The 19596-nt window shown below is 41.4% G+C and overlaps 1 pseudogene; it reads right to left on the bottom strand.

Annotated features, from left to right (window-relative positions):
• Positions 1 to 902: 902 nt before the first annotated feature.
• Positions 903 to 17653, bottom strand: LOC145469972 (alpha-1,6-mannosyl-glycoprotein 4-beta-N-acetylglucosaminyltransferase-like; annotated as a pseudogene).
• Positions 17654 to 19596: the final 1943 nt, after the last annotated feature.

Consider the following 19596-nt stretch of genomic DNA (forward strand, 5'->3'; position numbering starts at 1 on the left):
AATTGCCCATAATTCACTCTGTTTGCCCCCCAAATTTTACATAAACTATTGTTGTGAAATGCTCTCGAGAATATGCAGACCTTCCAAGAGTATTTCACAACAATAGTTTATGCAAAATTTGGGGGGCAGACAGAGTGAATTATGGACAATTGGAAAATAGAGAATTACGAAAAAAACCCAACTTTGTTATATTACTGTCACCATCATCCTTCCTCAAGAAATAGGGTATTGCCGATCTTAAACCAGACCACTCTAAGAAATTATATTTTACAACTAATATTCGTTTCTTGTCTAATAACATCCAACGAATCCAAATTGTTTTTTGACTGATAAACCTAGTTGACTGATAAACGTTATGTTTTTTTCAAATAATTTTTTTTTATAGAAAAAGCAGGTTTGCCATCTATCCTTATGTTTTTATTCCACATAATTGAGCTTTTATTGTCCTTATCAGAGACGGCGTTCCTAAACTCAGCCCAGAACTTAATCAACTCGGTAAAGAATTGATTTGATATATTATAATTCTCAGGATCATAGTCACAGTGAAAAAGAAAGAGACCTCCAAATGATTAAAGCATATGAGTGAGGTAACAGTTCCAGCCAGCGTTTTCACTGGCATGCAACCTTTTTAGCCGACAATGTGAGAGATTTTATCAGAGTCTCAAGGTCTAACACCCTTAACCCTCCATTTCCATAAGAGTTAATCATTGCTGTTCTTACAACTCTATCTTGATCTCTACGCAAAAATTTAAAAACAATCCTGTTAATATCTATGACTACCTCTATTGTTGTCGTGGTTGTTATTGTTATTATTAATGAGGAAAACGAGATAGTCTCTTGCCTATAATAATCCTCTCTGCAAATTTGAAACTGAACTAGGGCCTGAGTACAAAGACTTGAGTTTAAACTTGCTAAACATCAATCTCCCTGAAGAAAACCCAGTTAGTCTGGTCTTGTGTCACCAACACCCGTAAACAAGATGTCATTTTATTACTTTCATTGAAAGTGACTTCGACTTTCCCGTGTTGGAAATTTCCATTTGTCTCAAACACTGTACAAGTTTTAATTCCATTTGCATTTGTCTGCAGTTCGTTTTTATTGTTAAAACTTGCTTGCAAAACAGCCGACCGAAGGTGATCATCAGGAGCAATATAAGAGCCTGTATCAAGGAACACTTTACGTATAGATACTGCTGGAGTAAACTGGACAATAATAAAGTCATCTTTCTTGACTTCCTTGCTCCAGAAATAGCCATAACCTCTGTTGTAAGCATCTTGAGGATGTCCATAGCTAGACGTCATTTGGCTGCTGACGTTAGCCAAAGGATTCAAACCCTTGTATTTGAGATCGTACTGGTCAAAATATTTTTCCCTTGATGCGGTGGTATTACGGCCCTTGTTTTCCGCAAAAGAAGAATGACTTCCAATATGTTGAAACAGGGAAGCTGGAGGAAAACTGAGGTAATGTCCATCATGTTTAATCTGTCGCCAAAATATAATCAACCAATCTACGGGCATTTCGTCGTACATGAGGTAAAAATACGTGGCAAGATTTTCCAGGTCGTTGGCGTGATAAATTTTGGCTACGTGTCCCATGAAGGAAGCGTCCAGACTGGGCCAAGTTGTCTTAACCGATGAGATAAAATCACGGAGCTTGGGATAAAAGCTTGGCGCTGGAAGTACATCGTCTTCTAAATGAATATAGTACTGCGAGAGACCGTGGCAATAGCACATTAAAAATGCAAAGTCCACGTTCTGCTTTGAGCGCCAAAAGATCCTCTGCGGATTATCGCGAAATTTCGCCGGTTTTCATATTCGAGAGCGCTGGGTAAAACTCGTTTGGTGCAAAAATTACACGGATAAAACCTTGGTCAATATATTTCCTGAAACGATTCGACAACCCCACCAAAGTGGCAGATTTAGCTGCTTCATCAAAGTCGGCGAGGAATATCACTACGAAGATTTCGCGCCTGTCCTCGTCACTCGTCTGGTTTATCAAGCCTTGGATCGTTCTAATAAGGTAGTTATCTCCACTAGGACGAGCAATTGATGAGATTCCAATAGTAAGAAAGCCTAAAATGGAAACAAAGCAGGTTGCATTTACACTCCTAAGCCTTTTTTTATGGAAGGGATGTATTTTGAGAGAAGTATACCTTTAAATGTTGACGACCAAAAACAAGCACGTGATCAGCCAAAGTGTCTCTACACGCATTTTCTAGATCCACGAAAACAGCTACAGGACTGGATCCGACTAGAGTATAGAAGGGTAATTAACTCTCTTACCCTCCATATTCTCTTGACCAATGTTCATTGCACAGCACCGTAGCTACATAGCATTTGAAATGTAATATTCTAATCTTACCTTTTCCTTTAGGGTAGCTTCCCAGTCTAGTTATTGTGGAACTGTTTATGATCTTTTTTTCCAGGCAAATAGAAGGCTGTTCGCCTGTGAAGATCAAGAAAAGTACTAAAGTGACTTTCGTGTAGCTTGACTCAGGTTTGGAACTGACTTGGGAATGAAAAAAGAGGTGAGTAGAAAGTGCGCGCGCTGTTTTAGGGGAATAGACTACTTTAACGCGTTAAATCCTTGCATATGGTAGCTGCCCCCGCAGTGCGAGCGAAAGTCAAAACCGACCTGTCCTGCCGAAACGACACGATAATAGTCTTTCTCACGACAACAAACAAAAATAAGAAAATGCTCAAGTTGCTCTGGCCTCTTCTAATACTAGGCTCGAGTACTCTGGGTTTCATTTCATGAGGAATAACATATTTTGTTTAAAGTTACACAAATACTTTCCTCCCTACGGATACTCCACGAGTAATAATAATAATAATAATAATAATAATAATAATAATGATAATGATGATAAAGATAATGATAATGATAATGATAATAATGGTTTAATGATGGCTTTTTTACAGATTAGTTCTACATTCTACATTGTCGTGGTGTAGAGGCTTGTGCGGCTCGATGATCTCAAGGGCTGTACTGACTGGGGTGCATACCCCTGGTAAATTCAACCATGTCAGAGAGGTCTTGAGTGAGAGTCTTGACAAAAGCAGTCCGGCAGTCTCCTGATTTGTAAAATCAGGTTGGGTAGAGGACCAGCAACCCTCTCCCATGAAAAACGAACTTGCTACAGACACCACTTCAGAAACAAATGCTATCCGGGATCGGACTAGTGCGAACTGCGACATCCCTGATGAGAGTTTCCTCCACTGGGTTGAAGCAACAATGACTGCTCCAGGTGAAAGCCGTAGGGAAGCCAGGAGCACGACAAGGCCGCGTAAAAGATCCCTCCTTACACCCAAAGACCACTTAAACATAGGATGCTGGAACGTCAGAACAATGTATACCATCGGAAAGACAGCATCATTCATGAAAAAAATGAGAAGGTACAAGCTGAGCATTCTCGGACTCAGCGAGGTAAGGTGGGTAGGTTTCAGAGAAGTGAAGAAGAAGTGACAACTACCGAAGGATATCCTTACTTTCAGTACCATAAAAAGTCTTCCGCAGAATGCTCCTGATGAGGATGCAGGATGGAGTTGAGAAGAAATTACGGCAAGAATAGGCTGCCTACCGAAGAGGAAGAGGGACAACTGAACAGATTTTCATCCTCAGGAATATCTTAGAACAGAGTGCTGAATGGCAAACACCCTTGTACATTGCTTTCATCGATTTCAAGAAGGGCTTTGATAGTGTGAGAGGAGAAAAGTTCTGGAACATTCTCAGGCATTATGGAATTCCTGACAACTTCGTCGACATCATACAAGAGCTTTATGATGGAAGCACCTGTTGCGTTGTTGAAAACGGACGAACATCAGATTGGTTTCCTGTAGAGACAGGAGTCAAGCAGAGCTATGTTATGTCAGGTTTCTCTTCAACATCACTATTGACTGGGTAATGAGGAACACCACCAATGCAAGGAGAGGCCTGAGGTGGAAGTTCACCACGGTCCTAGAGGACCTAGATTATGCAGGTGACATAGCCCTGCTCTCCAGCCGGCACAAAGATCTTCAAGAGAAGTTCAGCCGCCTCCATCAGGTCTCAAGGTATACCGGACTCTGTATCAACACCACAAAGACAAAAGTGCTACGAACAAACGCCAAGGTCACCCACAGGATTGCCATTGATGGCTTAGAAGTTGAAGACGTCAACTCCTTCATCTACCTAGGTGCCACAGTCCATGGAGCCGGCGGGTCACATGAAGACATCTCGCGCAGGCTGTCAATCGCAAGAAGAGCATATGCCACTCTAAATCCTGTCCGGAGGTTTAAGACATACAGCAAGCACACCAAGCTGAGAATCTTCAAGAGCTGCGTGATCTCTATGCTCCTGTATGGGGCTGAGATGTGGAGGGTAAACTGACATGGAGCGCCTGGGTGTCTTCCATCGAAAATGCCTAAGAAGAATCCTTGGCATATTTTGGCCGTACACCATCTCTAACCGTGAACTCTATGAAAGAGCTAGAGAGGGTCCCATCTCAGAAACTTTGAAGGTCAGACGATGGAGATGGATCGATCACGTTTTGAGGAGAGAGAAGGATAACAACTGCAGAGTTGCGCTCACCTGGAACCCTGAAGGCAAGAGAAGGCCCGGCAGACCAAAGATCACTTGGAGGAGAACCATTGAAGCCGAACGGAAAGATCTGGGATGGATAAGATGGAATGCGGTTGAGCTGGAAGTTCAAGACCGTGATGGATGGTACTTGTTGTTGCGTGGCCTTATGCTCCACTGACGAAGGAGCGAAGAGGATGAGTGAGTGAGTGAGTTCTACATTCATCATATGCTAAGTAAAAATTAATAATACATATAGATATATCAGTATAATTTACAAGTAAAAAACCATGTGGAAAACACAAATATGTAAAAAATTAATTAATTATGCAGATTCAAAACAATCTAATCTGCATTCGGCCTTAGTTTTCAAAAACTTATAACCTTTCCTCGCAGATGTTTTAGCATTAGACTCAAGCTTGATGTTATCTGGCAGACTGTTGAATGACCTGGAGGCTGAGTCTTGAAATGTTCCTGTTTCAAGTGACGAGTGACGAGTGACGACTGACGAGCGAGTTGCCGGACACGGGCGACACATTTAATTTTTGGCCAAATTAAAACCGTTGGAGACAAAAAATGCTTCATATTTTCCACTTTCTACAATCTGATACGGTTTTTGGCATTATAAATTCCTTTTCGTGAATAATGCCGTCTCCAGAGAGAAAAGTTGCCCGACCTCAATGCCTTTCCTGTTAACGTACATTGATTTTGGGACTTTGTTAGAGCAGGACAGTTTTTCCCACCGTATGCAAGGACGTACAAAGACTTTTCTTTCAAGAACTTCTGCAAATTTGCCAAATAAGCAGAAACAATACGAAATTATTAAAAAACAGATTTTTGCTGATGATTAAAAATTGTTCTCATGCAGATACTCGCAAGTTAACACGATACCATAGAAGAAGAGCGTACGTGTAAGGCGGGCTGACCTTATTCAGTCACATCGCGAGAAATCGTTAAATTGCTACATTTCTGACGATTTCTCATTTGCTATATGAATGAAAACTGAAATTACGAGCACGCCTGTATTAATTTGCGCTGCAGTGCAAATTAGAAATAAATGATAAATGTGCCTGCTCCCAGCTCATCACAATGGAGTCATTTTCTCAGTCTTATCGTAATAATAATAATAATAATAATGAAAATAATAACAACAACAACAATAATAATAACAGTAAGAATGATAATGATAATGATGATGATGATGACGATAATAATACTACTTTATTATTGTTGTCTCTGTAAGTGTTGATATACGTGTAAAGAATCGAAATATTACCCTTTAAAAGACTGTAATATAGGTAAACGTTTTGTTCGTAACAAATTCGGTAATTTACTAATCAAATTATTACTCACTACATATTAGTGAAGGTTTGATCAGATTCTTACAGATCGAAATATTTTAAAAATTTGTAGTGATTAACGCTTTGCCTAAGCACTCGTAGATTTTTCAAAGACTTCAAATCGCGCTCACGTGTCTTATTGACTCTTGCAATTTTATCAGTCTTTGAATAATTCACTTGTGCTTATTCATTTCCAGTTGTACCCATTTGGTTACCTAAACAATTTGCACTCCACTCAGTTCAATTACCATAATAAGTTTTGTGAATAACAACTTTGTTACTCTTTTGTCCCGGTCAATGTTTACCGTATCGAGTGTACTCACTAGCTAATCTGGTTAGCAGCCATGGAAATTTCTTGGAACAAAAGAAAGTGTTTACATAAGGAAAGAGTTCAACTCCTTCAGGATTGGTTTGGCTTAAACACCCTGAAGAAGGCAGTAATCCCGAAACCTTGGTTGATTTATACCGCCACTAAGCTTCTTTTTAACGATATTTTTAACATTTACTTGTAGTTTAAAAGGCGCTGCGCAGTTTCTTCAATACTATTCCACCAACATGGCCGACGTTTTATTGTTTTGGAGAACCAAATATGGCTTCCGTGAGGTCATGTGAAAACGCTCTATACGATTGAACTGAGTTGTCGTAAAAAGGCCATTTTAGAGATACCATGGGCCTTTGTTTCAAAACAAGTCCGCGTGCAAAATTTTTCATATGGAAATGAATTTGATTTACCGTAAATCCTCGAATTAGCGCCCCACCTCGAATAAGCGTCCCCTTCGAGCAAGCGCCCATCCTATCGGCCGAAATTTTAAATAAGCGATCCTCCTCCCCTCCCCATATTTTGTGGACGAGTAATGAGACAACAAAGGATGTATAGTTCTCGTCGTGTAGTATTAGATTTGTACATTGTTTCAGTTTGTGAACACGTCAAGTGAACACTATGAACACGTTAAGCGCTAACAGTGCCGCGATTTAAACTTTGGGATCAGCTTTTCATATCGATTAACAGCTTATGTTGTTGTTTACGCGCAGACGATGTATTAAAAAAAATGCCAATGTTAGGCCACGATTTGGGAAAGATTAAATAAGTGCCCCCTAGATTAAGCGCCCCGGGCGCTAATTTGACGATTTACGGTACGTGAAAATGTATCTCTAGGCGGAACACAGTTTCATAAGAATGGTTTTGCAGGAAAACTGTCTTTGACACAGAGGCAAAAGCCAACTCGGAAATGGCCTATTATGAAACGCTGGGTGGTCGGACGGAACGGCAACCAGGAGCAAAAAATAACTGTCGAATACTCTTATTTCAATGTACAGCTCGGATACTAGCTTACGACTCGAATACAACTCGAGACTGTTCACAATGTTCGCCCGATCATACGAGTCAATCAATAATCATGCTAAATACAAAATTTTCACGAAATGTCTCATGAAATTATTGGTCTTTCGAAAAGTAAACAATGTCTTCCGCATACACTGGTCAAGCGTTTATTCTTAAACAATGTCTTCCGAACATTCTCCCCGACTTAACTCTGTCAAACTCTTCGCGACTCAACCTCTTCGTCCTAGTTGGACTCCAGTAGAACGCATTTAGAAACAGGCCTCATAAAGTGGTTTCACCAATTTGAATCTTGGCGGGTCGAACGTGACCGTCTTGTCCTCGAAATACTTCGAGAACTCTTCCCAATGCCAGTGTGCCGTGGGACAATCAGGAGATATGACAAGCGCAATATCATCAATCTTTAAATTCGGCTTCGCCTCAGTCCACTTCTGACTTGGAGTTAATAACGGTAGCCACACTCTCATCCATCTCTTCAAAAAATGCGAGATTAACTCTTGAACTCGTCTCCATCTATTTCTTGGGCTGAACGTAACTTCGTCAATGGACTCCGGAGCTGAGACACCTCCCATCTGGCCATGGAGAAAATGATTAGGGGTGAGTGAAGTAGCATATTTCGGGCTGGCTGACTGATACGTAAGAGGACGGGAATTCAACAAGTCTTCTACTCCAACAAAGGCCGTCATTAGTTCTTCGTCATTAACATCTACATTGCCGAGCATCGCACGTATAGCCTTTTTCGCTGCTTTAATCATGACTTCATGCATGAACTCCAAAATGGGGCGCTAACGGAGGATTGAAAGACCATTTCACTCCTTTACTGGCCTCTTGATCTTGGATTTGAGTGTGATCCAAGTCGTCTGCTAACTCCCGAAGCTCTCTCTCTGCGTCAGTGAAGTTGGTTCAACGATTGCTGACGATCGTTAACGTATATCCTCTGCGACTCGTCATTCGGACGAAACACCTCAAGAAGCTGTCGGTGGCCAGACCATAAACCATATCCAAGTGTATTGCCCGACTTGATAAGCACGTAAACAGACACGGCCAACGCTTTTGTCCACGACCTTGCACAGCAATGAACGGGCCTCCGTAATGGACTGAAAGGTGGGCGAATGCTCGAAGTGGATGTACTCCTACATCCGGTGGTGGCGCCATGATTTACTCAGCGGCTTTCAACTTACGTCTCCTGCACTCATTGCATGCCTTTTCCCAGTCTCGGATTTCTTCTCGAGCTGCTACTACCCAGTACTTGGTCGAGAGATTTGTAGCGTGTGATTTGTGCCGGTGACATGATGTCCAGCTTCGTGAAAGAACTTCACGGTCAGTTTAGTCGTCCAGTTCCCTCTAGGCAAGATGATTGGAAAACGCACATCATAGGGAAGATACTCGGCGTACTGCAACCGTCCGTCACAGCGAAGTAAGCCATCGTGGTCGACTTTGGGTGTCAGCTTTAACAATCGGCTCTTCTTAGAAAACGCTCGGCTTCCTTGAATGGCACTAAATTCTTCATAAACGTCTGTTCGCTGCGTATCTCGAATAATTCTAACTTCAACATTCTGGATCTCGTCAGGTGTTAGGGAACATCTAACCGATGTTCTCGGCTTGCACGGCAATTGGCAATAAATCTGAAGACAAAAGCAGACACTCAGACACTGCGGAACATTCCACCAGACACTGCGGAACATTCCACCAGAGTTGGCTTTCCATTAAGCTGCGCGCTCTTAATCCACGGGAACACACATTGGCTGTATTTTCTTTGGATTCTATGTACTGCCACTGCTCGGGGCTAGACTGGCGTTGAATCTCTCCAATTCTATTTGCAACAAATGGTCGAAACTGTCCTCCCCTGCCACGGATCCAGTATAAAACATTCATATTGTCTGACCAGAAATGTGCGTCGGCTGTCGGAACGTTCAAGGTTTCTGTGATTGACAAGGTTAGGTTCAAAACCAGGATTGCTGCGATCAATTCCAGTCGCGGTGTAGTCATGGGCTTGAAAGGGGCACCTTTCGTCTTTGACGCAATGATTGAGACACCGTAATAGCCCTGGTCGTATTCAAATCTCGGGAAGCTCACTGCTCCATAGGCATCGTTTGAGACGTTTACAAAGGTGTGAACGGAACTCGATTTCTCCGCCTTATGATCTCTCAGGCTCTTTGGAACCTTTCCTTCAAGCCCTCCAACTCCAAGAACCATTCCTTCGCTCGAATAGAAAGCTCCTGAGTAATAAGCTCGTCCCAACGCAAGCCCATTGTCCACAAATCTTGAATAAAGATCTTGGCACGCACTATGAACGGACTCGCAAGACCCAATGGATCAAAAACTTCTGCCACTCTTCCCCGCGATGAACCTCTTTGTAGCAGTATCCGCCACCACAGGTGTCGCGATGCGAAAGGAGAAAGCATCTTCCTGTGCGTTACACAAAACCACAAGGGTATAGGTTGATGGCAAAACATTGTGGTTAAGATCGATTTCAAACGCTCTCAGTTCCTGAGGAATGACGAATTGCTTAAACGTTTTCGAGCTTTCATCCCTGCTTTTCCCCTCAGGCCTTGACGCTCGTGAAATAATTGGATTGCAGTGTCATTTTCTCTAGTTGAATCCAACGAATCAACCATGTACGTCGATTTTCTCACTGTCTCAGATGCAAGCGGAAATATCTCTTCGTGGATCCCGGCACACGAATTGGGCACGAAACGGGGCAGATACGTCTCCGAACGCGACACATTCAAATTCGTATACATCAGGATCACGATCAACTTCCAAATTCCTCCACAGAAATCTGAACTTCAGACGGTCTTCAGGCGGTATGCGTATCTGTAAGTACATTTCACTGGGAAACGATGGAAGCGAGGAAGCACATCAAACAGATTTGTCAGTAGCTTGGGACCGGGCAGGATGTGATCGTTTAAGGATGCACCCTGGAATTTAGCGCTGGCATCAAATACGATTCATGTCTTCGTTGGTCATCTCTCAGGACGGCATACTGGGAAGCGAGGAAGGTACCAGGTCCTTTTCGGCTCGTTCTCGTTCTGTTGTACCTTGCGGATGTACCCTTTCTCAACACATGAGGTAATGACCCGCTGATAATCTTCTGCCACTAACGGTTGGCGAATCAAGCGCTTCTCTGTGTTTCTAACTCAACGTTTGGCTATCTCACAGTTGTTTGCCAACATTGAACAATCCGTTTTCCAAGGTGTGGCAAGTTGGTAACGCTCCCCATAATGGATAAGTGAAAGGCGAGTTTTGACCATGCAATCTTCTCTTCTCTAGTCATCGCTTGCACGATAATGGTTTTCCCTTCTGGGGACCAACACACGACCAGCCCAAAGCCCCGTCTAGCGGAAGGCGTGGAAGGATCCTCATGAGGATGAGAATTCGAGGATTACTCGGCAACAGCTACTCCACGGTTTCGACTGTCCTCTGATTGATGCAAGAGTCTGTCGTGATTTCTCTTGCAACCATTCACACCACATTCTTTCGCTCTCCTACAATCCTTTCCTTGGTGGTTATTAGCCAAACAACTGCAACACAGATTCTTTTCCTTAACAATTTTCCATCGGTCATCAACACTCATAGCTATGTATCTTTCACAGTTCCTGACTGCGTGACCTCCACGGCAAATATCACACTTCTGCTTTACGATAAGAAAGTTTCGATTCGACCGTTTCCTATCTTCCTCTCCCGGCTTTCCTTTGGCACCGTGAAGGTCCTCCACGGTCTCTGCAGCTTTCACTTGATACTCTGATTCCCCAGTTATCCAGTCTGGAATAGTCTCAATGGATTCTGCTCCACCGGTGAAATCTGGACAACATGGATTTCGGAATCTTTTCCAGAACAACAGTGAGAAGAAGGCCTCCAGGCTGCAATTCTCTCCATCGGCTATGTTCACGGAGAGTAAAGACTGTGCTTACGAGGGTATAGGCAAATTTCTCGGGCTCCTTTACGTTTCCTTCCTGAACTGGTTGAATTCTCTTCACTTCCTCGAGATAATTTTGAAGTTGTCTTCGTTTGCACCATCTTGTACTTAGCGGGCTCATCAGAATCGTCCACGATACTTTCGAACGTAGTCCAAAAGTCTTGTCACCAGAAAATGTCGGCAGTTTAATTCCTTCGAGTTTCCTGTCGGCCGACGAGCTTGTCGGTTGCTTCGATTATGAAAAGAAAGGCTTCGGTGTTGCTTCAGGATTTTTCGGTGGCAAATTGTGCTCCAGCGGCGACAGTTCCTGTTGTTTCGCCTGCACGCGTTTGTTAGGAACTGGCGACGACGGTTTCCGGGAGGAAGAAGAGGAAAAATCTTTCACTGAGGCAATTTCTTTATCCCTAGCTTCGACTATCATTATCAAAAGCAAAGTTCATGCTCGTTCTCGCGAGATAGCAAATGAAGCATGGACGAGTTCAAACTACGAAAACGCTGGCAAAAAAATACGACTACTGACTTAAAAACAAACTATGACGCCGAGACGAAAACCTCCGATAAGCTTCGAAGATGAGGCAAACAACATGGAATTGGATAAAGACTCGACGAAGCAACTTGAATACACTCTTTCTTTCTTATAAGAATATATTTTCCATACCCTCACTATTGAAGTTATCGATGATTTCACTGATATCAAGTTTGTCTCTTAAATTGTACTTAAATTTGTTGGCGTATGATCGAAACATCTTCGGGTCTTCCTCGAAAGTCTTCGGCAATCTTCGGTAGTCTTCGGAAATTTTCGAAAAATGTTCAGCAACGTTCGTGTGACCTTCGGACAAGTTTTGTAGAATTTTTGGAAATCTTCGAAAAGTGGTTGGAAACCTTTGAAAAATCGTCAAAAATTCCGTCATCAGTATGTCTATATAATAAAAAGAACATTACACGTTAGCTCGAAGATATTAATTTCATGTTCTCGTGGCAAGGACAATATCTCACGAGTGAGATATTGTTCTTGCCACTCAAACATAAAATTCATATCTTCTCGCCACCGTGTAATATCCTCTATATATTTTTACTCGTTGTTTGTATTTTGACTCGCCCTACGGGCTCGTCAAAATACGGCACAACTCGTAAAAATACACAGCGATACTACACACCAAAACATCTAATAAGATATATATATCAGGCTTTATTGCCAGCAGTCTGGCTCCAAAGTCACTTCAACCCCATCAAAGTCATGGAAGGACAGGTAGTCGGACGTTTTGTCGGCATAGCCCACTTTGTATTCCTTTAACTCTTTGTTCAAATAAACAATTTTTCCTGTCAACCAGCCATTTTCGTACAGGGCTGTGACTTTCCTTCCAACAAGACCATCGTTGTAATTTCTATCTTCAAACCTATCTTCTTGGATCTCTGCCATGTCTGTGTCGGGTAGCTCTTCACAAGGATCCTCTGGATAGGCTACTTCCTCGGAGACCATGTCTTCTGCTCCTGAGACAGGGTTCTTCTCAATTTGAGGAAGACAAGCTGACGGTAGGAGATAAGCGGGTGGTGGAACTTCATAGTTCTTCAGCCCTTCTGGTTTTATTAGTTGGTCCTCTGATCCGTCAGCCGTTATCAGGCACCCGGTCTTCTGCCACACTCGCCGCCGTAGGTGGTCGTATTCAGCGCTGGTCAATTTCTCATAGGCCTCACCTATCCAATGTGTGTGATGAGGATCCGTCTCTCCTTTGATGTAAAAGAACTGTCGTGGCCATACCACTTTTCTGCGTTTTCGTTATCATCCAACCATCTTCGCTGAGCTTGATCTGGATCTGAGGGTATCCGGCGTCAACAGGTTGCCACATATCGGTCGCATTTGGTAGCCCATACCAAACTACACCATTCAGTTGTGAAACACACTCCTTAAATTCATCCGACACTGGTGCCGTTAGATTGTCACAGAAAAGGAAAGACGTGCATTATCCTTTACAGACGGTGAAAGAGTTTTCTGTACTCATTCAACAGACACTTTTGTATCCACCCATGCACTTTCCTGGTAGTAGACATCGACGTCTGGTAGACTTCCTTTTCATCTTGGCTTATGCGTTTTCCAGTTCCACGGAAGATAACACCAAGCCTGTTGCTCACCAGTTGGTCTGAAACAGATCTGAAGTGTGCACTGGCGCTTGTCCAAACCACTTCCAGGCTGACTGATCCAGACTTTGTGGCCATGCTGATCGACGTCTTTGTCTAAGTGGTCATACCTGCGTGATGTTCCAATAACAAAAGGGAGAGGGGTTTGGTCAACATTGAGGCGCTGCTTTGGTTGATATCTGCTTCATTTTTCATCGTAGCCGTCATTTCTTCCAGTGCGCACTGATTTCTCCCGAGTGGTTGTGTGCCATTTCTTTAGGTCGAGCTCAAAATTCTGCTTTGCTGTTTTTCGGCATCTTTGGCACGCCCGCATTCTGACGTTGTATTTCTTCAAAAAGGACTCAACAACACTGTCGCGTTGAGATCGCCAGTGATCTCTCTCTGCGTCACTCTTGCTTTAGACCACAACCAGTTGAAATCCACGCAGTACCCTTTAGATCTCGCTTCTTTAAACTTGGTAAAAAGAATAGAGTGGAGCTGTTTGTGCTTTAATCCATTTCTCATTTGAACAGTTTCTTATGGGCATCCACAGCAGCAGGCATTATCTTTGCCTTGCTCCTCATCCACTTAAAAACTAAGGACTGGTTGATACAGTACTTGCTTGCAATCTCTTCTTGGGCTAATCCCCCAGCTTCAACATCATGGATGACCCTGGCTTTAAACTGGACAGAGTACTGCTCCCGTCTATTTGCACTTCTTAGTTTGCTCTTAGTTTTACCACTTGACGGAGCTGCAATTTTGATTTAAACGCCTTTTAGAAAAAGGTACGGACGATTTGTATGCACATGGTAAAAAAATAACTTTTAACAGGTCTTTTAAACTATATGTTCCGCTCAGTAAAATGGACTTTGATCGTACAAAACCTTCTTTAGAGACAGTACTTTCATCAGAAACAATTAATAGGAGTTTACCCAACGTATCTTGAACAGCAATTTTGATTTCGCTTTCAGTTTCACCAACAGGATCCTTCTTCTTTTTTTTTTTTTAAATAAATTTATTTATTTCATGCACAACAAATTACTTTACACTTAGGTACTGAAAACGACTTAAAGAAATACGAAAATACTTACAATACGATAATACTAACAAAACGATACTAATGCTTCTAAGAACAATACTAATACTACGATACAATACAATCACTTACAAATTGATAAATTTAATTAAGTTACTTACAAATGGATAGTAACAGTATTTGCATTTGCACAGCTAGCCTCCAATAATTAATTGTTTAAAAAGTTGGACCATTTTTTGTTAAAAGAAAGTAGTTTATTTGTCGTAATCGCAATATATTTTTCTAATTCAATTTGTTCGTTAACAAGGGTTTACAAAATCTGTGAACTGGGGTCTTTTTTCATCATGAACTGCGTTAATGTAAAGAAAATATTTTCCAATTATGATCAAGTGATTTAGGCTTAAACTGGACGATGTGTATCTTAAAACACCATATATAATTTCGTTTAGCTCCAAAGCAATGTTTCCTCCGCATGTAGCGTTGTACCACTTTGTAAATTTATTCCAAAAGGATTTAGCTGTTGGACATTCCACGGATATATGGAGTGGTGTTTGATCAATGTCATAGCAATAAGGACAATCTGGTTGCTGTTTCTTTTTCATCTTGTACAGAATTTTATTTGTATAGAGAATATTATGAACTATTTTATATTGAAACACGGATAATTTTACCTCATTTTACCTCAGGATCCTTCTTTGGTTGAACTCCTTTCCCGGCTGCCTTTGTCATTTCGCTAACACCATGCACACATTTTTTATTGACAGACAACCCTTGCTGGTTCACAAAGAGTTTACTGCAGTTATCACCTTTAATTGTCTTTGACACAGTTGAAACAAAATCGGGCATTTTCGTTTCCATCACGGCATTTCTGTGAGAAATGTTTTTTTTTTAAGCCAAAACGGCCAAGTGTCGTCTGAGTGATATCTTGACCTAACCGACTGTAACGAACAGCGATGGAGCACGTGCACAATGTAAAGCAAGACAGATGTAGACACCAAACACTTGTAATTGATACCCCAATACATCCTTAAGCGGAAATGTCGTAAGCTATAATTAAGCATACTACAAGAATATTTTCAGCCTAAAATCGGCACAAAAATAGGAATATTCAGCCTGGGCCGGAAAAACAATATTTGAACGCAAGCCTAATTTTGGCCTGTGGCTTTCCATAGTTGGGTGCCCTGAGCACGGTTATATGCAGAAAAACTCCACATTTCTGTAAGGACACCAAAATGGCCACCCCGCTTGAGTTTTGCAGGGGCATTGTCACGGCCAGTAAACTGGTACTGTTTAATACTAAGACATGTGAGTACATGTCATAAGACATGTGGCGAACATGTGAGCATGTAAGCAGGCTATGCGAGCTCGTCTTTGCGCTGGATCTTTCTCAGAGTTCTTTCCATTCAGTCGCCGTGGGCTTCGCTATTTTGTGCTCTCAGCGTTGGGCATTGGTGAATATACACGCTTCGACGGTAGCATTTATCGAAATCTGAGCGAATTGTGCTTGTTTATTTTATATGTTAACGAACACGACTTTGAATCGCCTTGGTCTTGGAATGTTAATTGTGGGAACAGCTATATTTAGATTGCATTTGTTGATTAGTTCCAGTCGCGAAAGATACATGTAGCTCAGTCTTTATACGGTCAAATATTGTTTGGAATCGGTGGAAAAAGATCCGTAAGAGTGTGCCTGAACCAAGGAACGGCAAATTATGTAAGTACTGTCTACTTTATTCATCAGGGGAAATACTCGAATCAGTCGCAGGGAGTTTGTTTACGCTGACGATGAACGAGCACACGACTGCAAATGTACCGCTTATATTTCACCCTGCAAGCAGAGGCTTTTCTCACGGCACATATGCTTTGCACCGCTCAAAAAAGCGATAAAAGAGGCTCTACTCGCAGGGTGCTTATATTTGTGCTTCCAGCTTAGAATAATGTAATAAAATATACGTTTTCAAACTAACTTTTACCCTTAAACATTACCAATTAATGTCAGAATATTTAGCACGAGATTTGAGTCTACGGAAACTGGCGCTGTCACGCAACGAATCAACAAATCATAGTTTGTACAGGGACCTCTTTAAACTGGCATGATATATCTGTCTGTAAAACCTCGGTTGTCAATGAAAAACGTTAATTTTAGCAATAGACAGAGGTTGAAAGTCAGCTAGTAAAATCATTTATTTAAGGTATATATATTAAAGTGACGGCGTCGAACGCACTCTCATAATCTTTGATTACTACTAGTAATATTCTTATTAAAAAAGTTAAAATTTCCTGATTCTTTTATTTGTTTTCATTGTGTGCAATAAGCTTACTTGTGTTGCGGTATGAAACCCGAGTAAACGCTCTTAGAGCGTTTAGTTCTATGGAACTTTTAGTTACTCAGCTAGAAACCGATTCCGTTTGGAGGTTTCCGTCACGATATTTGGTAGTCCATCCTCTTGATCCGGATGATCCAGTGGTAATGGAGTGAACACGTTTCCAAAGAGAACCCCGATGGCGAAAACCGTGAAGACCATAAAGGCAAACTTTGCATGAGACCTGCGCTTAAATCTGCAACGCATACTCAGAATTGGTTGGTGTTCTTGAACTGCAACGGAGAAGAAAATATAAATGAGCACAGGAATATTAATTGCAGCAATGGGACACATAGAAATAGGCTTTCAGCGTTTTCTAGGGATCCATACTAAACGTGAGCTAGACGCATTTCCCTGCTTAGAAGACTGAATATAAGAAGACTAGAATGACAGGTGAACGTTTGTGACAAAAGCCTGGCTGTTGTAGTTTAATTGGGATTCACGCGTTTGAAGAGCATGTGACTCTCAAAACTGTCATTAACTCGATAAACGCACTTCCCATGGCATCATCCAATACCGTAAATCCTCGAATTAGCGCCCAGGGCGGTTGTTTCAAATTTAGGAGAAGACGGAGGGCGCTTATTCGAGGGAGCGCTTAATCAAGGAGGGGGGCGCTTAATCAAGGAGGGGGGCGCTTATTAAATTTTTCCCAAATCGTGGCCTGACATGATCAGTTTTTAATACATCATATCCCAGGGGCGGGGCACAAGACTCCTGAACATCCAACGAAAAATGACGTCACATCCAGTTTAAACTGCGCTTCGCAGCTCGTTTCACAAAGCGAGAAAATGGGGATTCGATTACTCACGATTTCCCTCTATTTGCAAACCATCAGTTTCGTTTCACTTTATATTGAGGATGGAAAGATGTTGCAGACACATTACTTCGACTTTTTAAGCAAAAATGTCGGGAAAAGAGAAAAGTTTATTATTGTTTTGAAGCAAAATAACGGAGAGCCTTCTGTCATCGTATGGCGAATTTTACACATTTGGAAAACTGGTGTTGTCGGTGCCGACTTTTGGTTCTTGTTGTTCGTGATTTAGTGATAACACTAAGTGCAATAGCCTATAATGTTACCAACAACCTGGATGAAGTATTGCTGGCCATAGTTAGTACTGTGTACTACGGGAACATAATTTACAGAGGTCGTTTATAATTAGCTCCGAAAGTCGTTGTACCAGAGCTTTTGTTGCTTGTATGTATACAGGGAATCCTAGGGTGCCTCCTCGGTTTTGGCCTCCGGGCCAAAACCCTGCGGGGGCAATTCTACAGTCAGATTTTTGTGGCCTGTTAGTAACCAGATTGACAGAATTCTGGCACATTGTAGGAGTAATTTATGCAATTTACTGTAAGCATCAGGCATCATTTTGATCATGAATTCCCATGCATACAAGTAACTCTTGATTATTTTGAGATTTTATCTTTATTATGTCATCAAGGAAATAATAGATTGATTCCTACTCCAGCAGGGGAGAGGGGGAACTCTCTTATATGGGCTATATATAGCTATGTGCAGTCCCAAAGGGTATGTTTATTCAGCCGTTTTGGTCATACATACTCTAGGGTAAGGCTTTTGCCCTGTAGTCTTGAATTTGGTATGTTTTTTAGAATAAGCTACTTCAATTTTCATCATTATCGATAAGGCCATCAACAACAGCCGTTCACAAATTATGTTTAGGGAAACTGCAGCAGTCGCAGCAGTCATAAATGGGGTAGAGAAAATCGCAGATTTTGGTCATAAATATTTTAAGGGTTTTGTGAAGTGGGCCGCACTGACCCCCACCCAATTTTTCTGGGATGTACCAAACACATTTTCCTAGCAGTTACTACAGTCTTGCTTTAGTAAATCAAAATAGTACTTGCTGCCAGGTACTTTAGAAAAGTATAACCCCTCCAGAAGCCTTCACAAAGTACATGTAACATCAGCTGCTAACAATTATTTTTTATAGTTGCGGCTGATTAAAATTTTGTATTAAATTGTACTGAACTGGCGCAGATTTAATATACATTTTGTCACATTTAGTCCACATATATTAAGACTACTCAGCAGCAACTAGTGCCTCTTGTATGACCATGCAGTAACAGCATATTCCAAAAAAAAAAAAAAAAATACATGTGTATGTATTACTATCCTGCCTGGAAGAGTATGCAGAGAGAACACACAGTGCAGTACCCCACTGTATGTCTTTTGTTAGGTATAATAATCTTAAATTTAGAAGACTCATATTGATCTTTTAGAAATCACAAAAAAGTTGATATACAGCATTGAAATTGATTGTGAAATCATGAGTTTTACTAATTCCAGCTTTGTCTCTATTTTTAGAAGAAAAACGAAGTGATCGTTGCATTATATTGTATCATTACATATTCTTTGACCAGATCATTGAGTTGATTGTTATTCAAGATTCCAAGTTTATTCAATGTATGCGCTATTTGCATAAATTCTTCTTTTACTGCATCATTACCAGCCATAATACTACCTCCAAGAAGCTTAAGACGACTCAGAAGATCTCGGGGATTATTGTAATACATCACACCGCTTCCGATCTTTTTGTCTTTTTTTGGAGGTTCTGTGAATTGGAATCGCACTCATTCTGTTGAGGTCGTTGAATACCGTTTTTGACAATCCACTATAATTCTTGTGGCTATTGAATCTATTTGTGAGCAGATCAATTCTATCAAAATCAACCTGTTTGTCGTATACTTTTTCACCATTCTTGTGAGCGATGAGTTTCAACTGACCATATAGTTTGGAAGATCTATCACTAAATTACCAAAACCTCCAGTTTGTGGATTAATTTTATAAGCGTTCCTCTTTTTTTGTGTGTATATACCTTGACCGATCGTTTTAGAGCCTTCTTTTATGAGTTTCATTCTATCTCTGTATCTTTGTAACAATTCAATTTCTCTGTCTAATTCTTCAATCA

Source organism: Orbicella franksi, chromosome 15, assembly GCF_964199315.1.
Source record: "Orbicella franksi chromosome 15, jaOrbFran1.1, whole genome shotgun sequence".
NCBI lineage: Eukaryota > Metazoa > Cnidaria > Anthozoa > Scleractinia > Merulinidae > Orbicella > Orbicella franksi.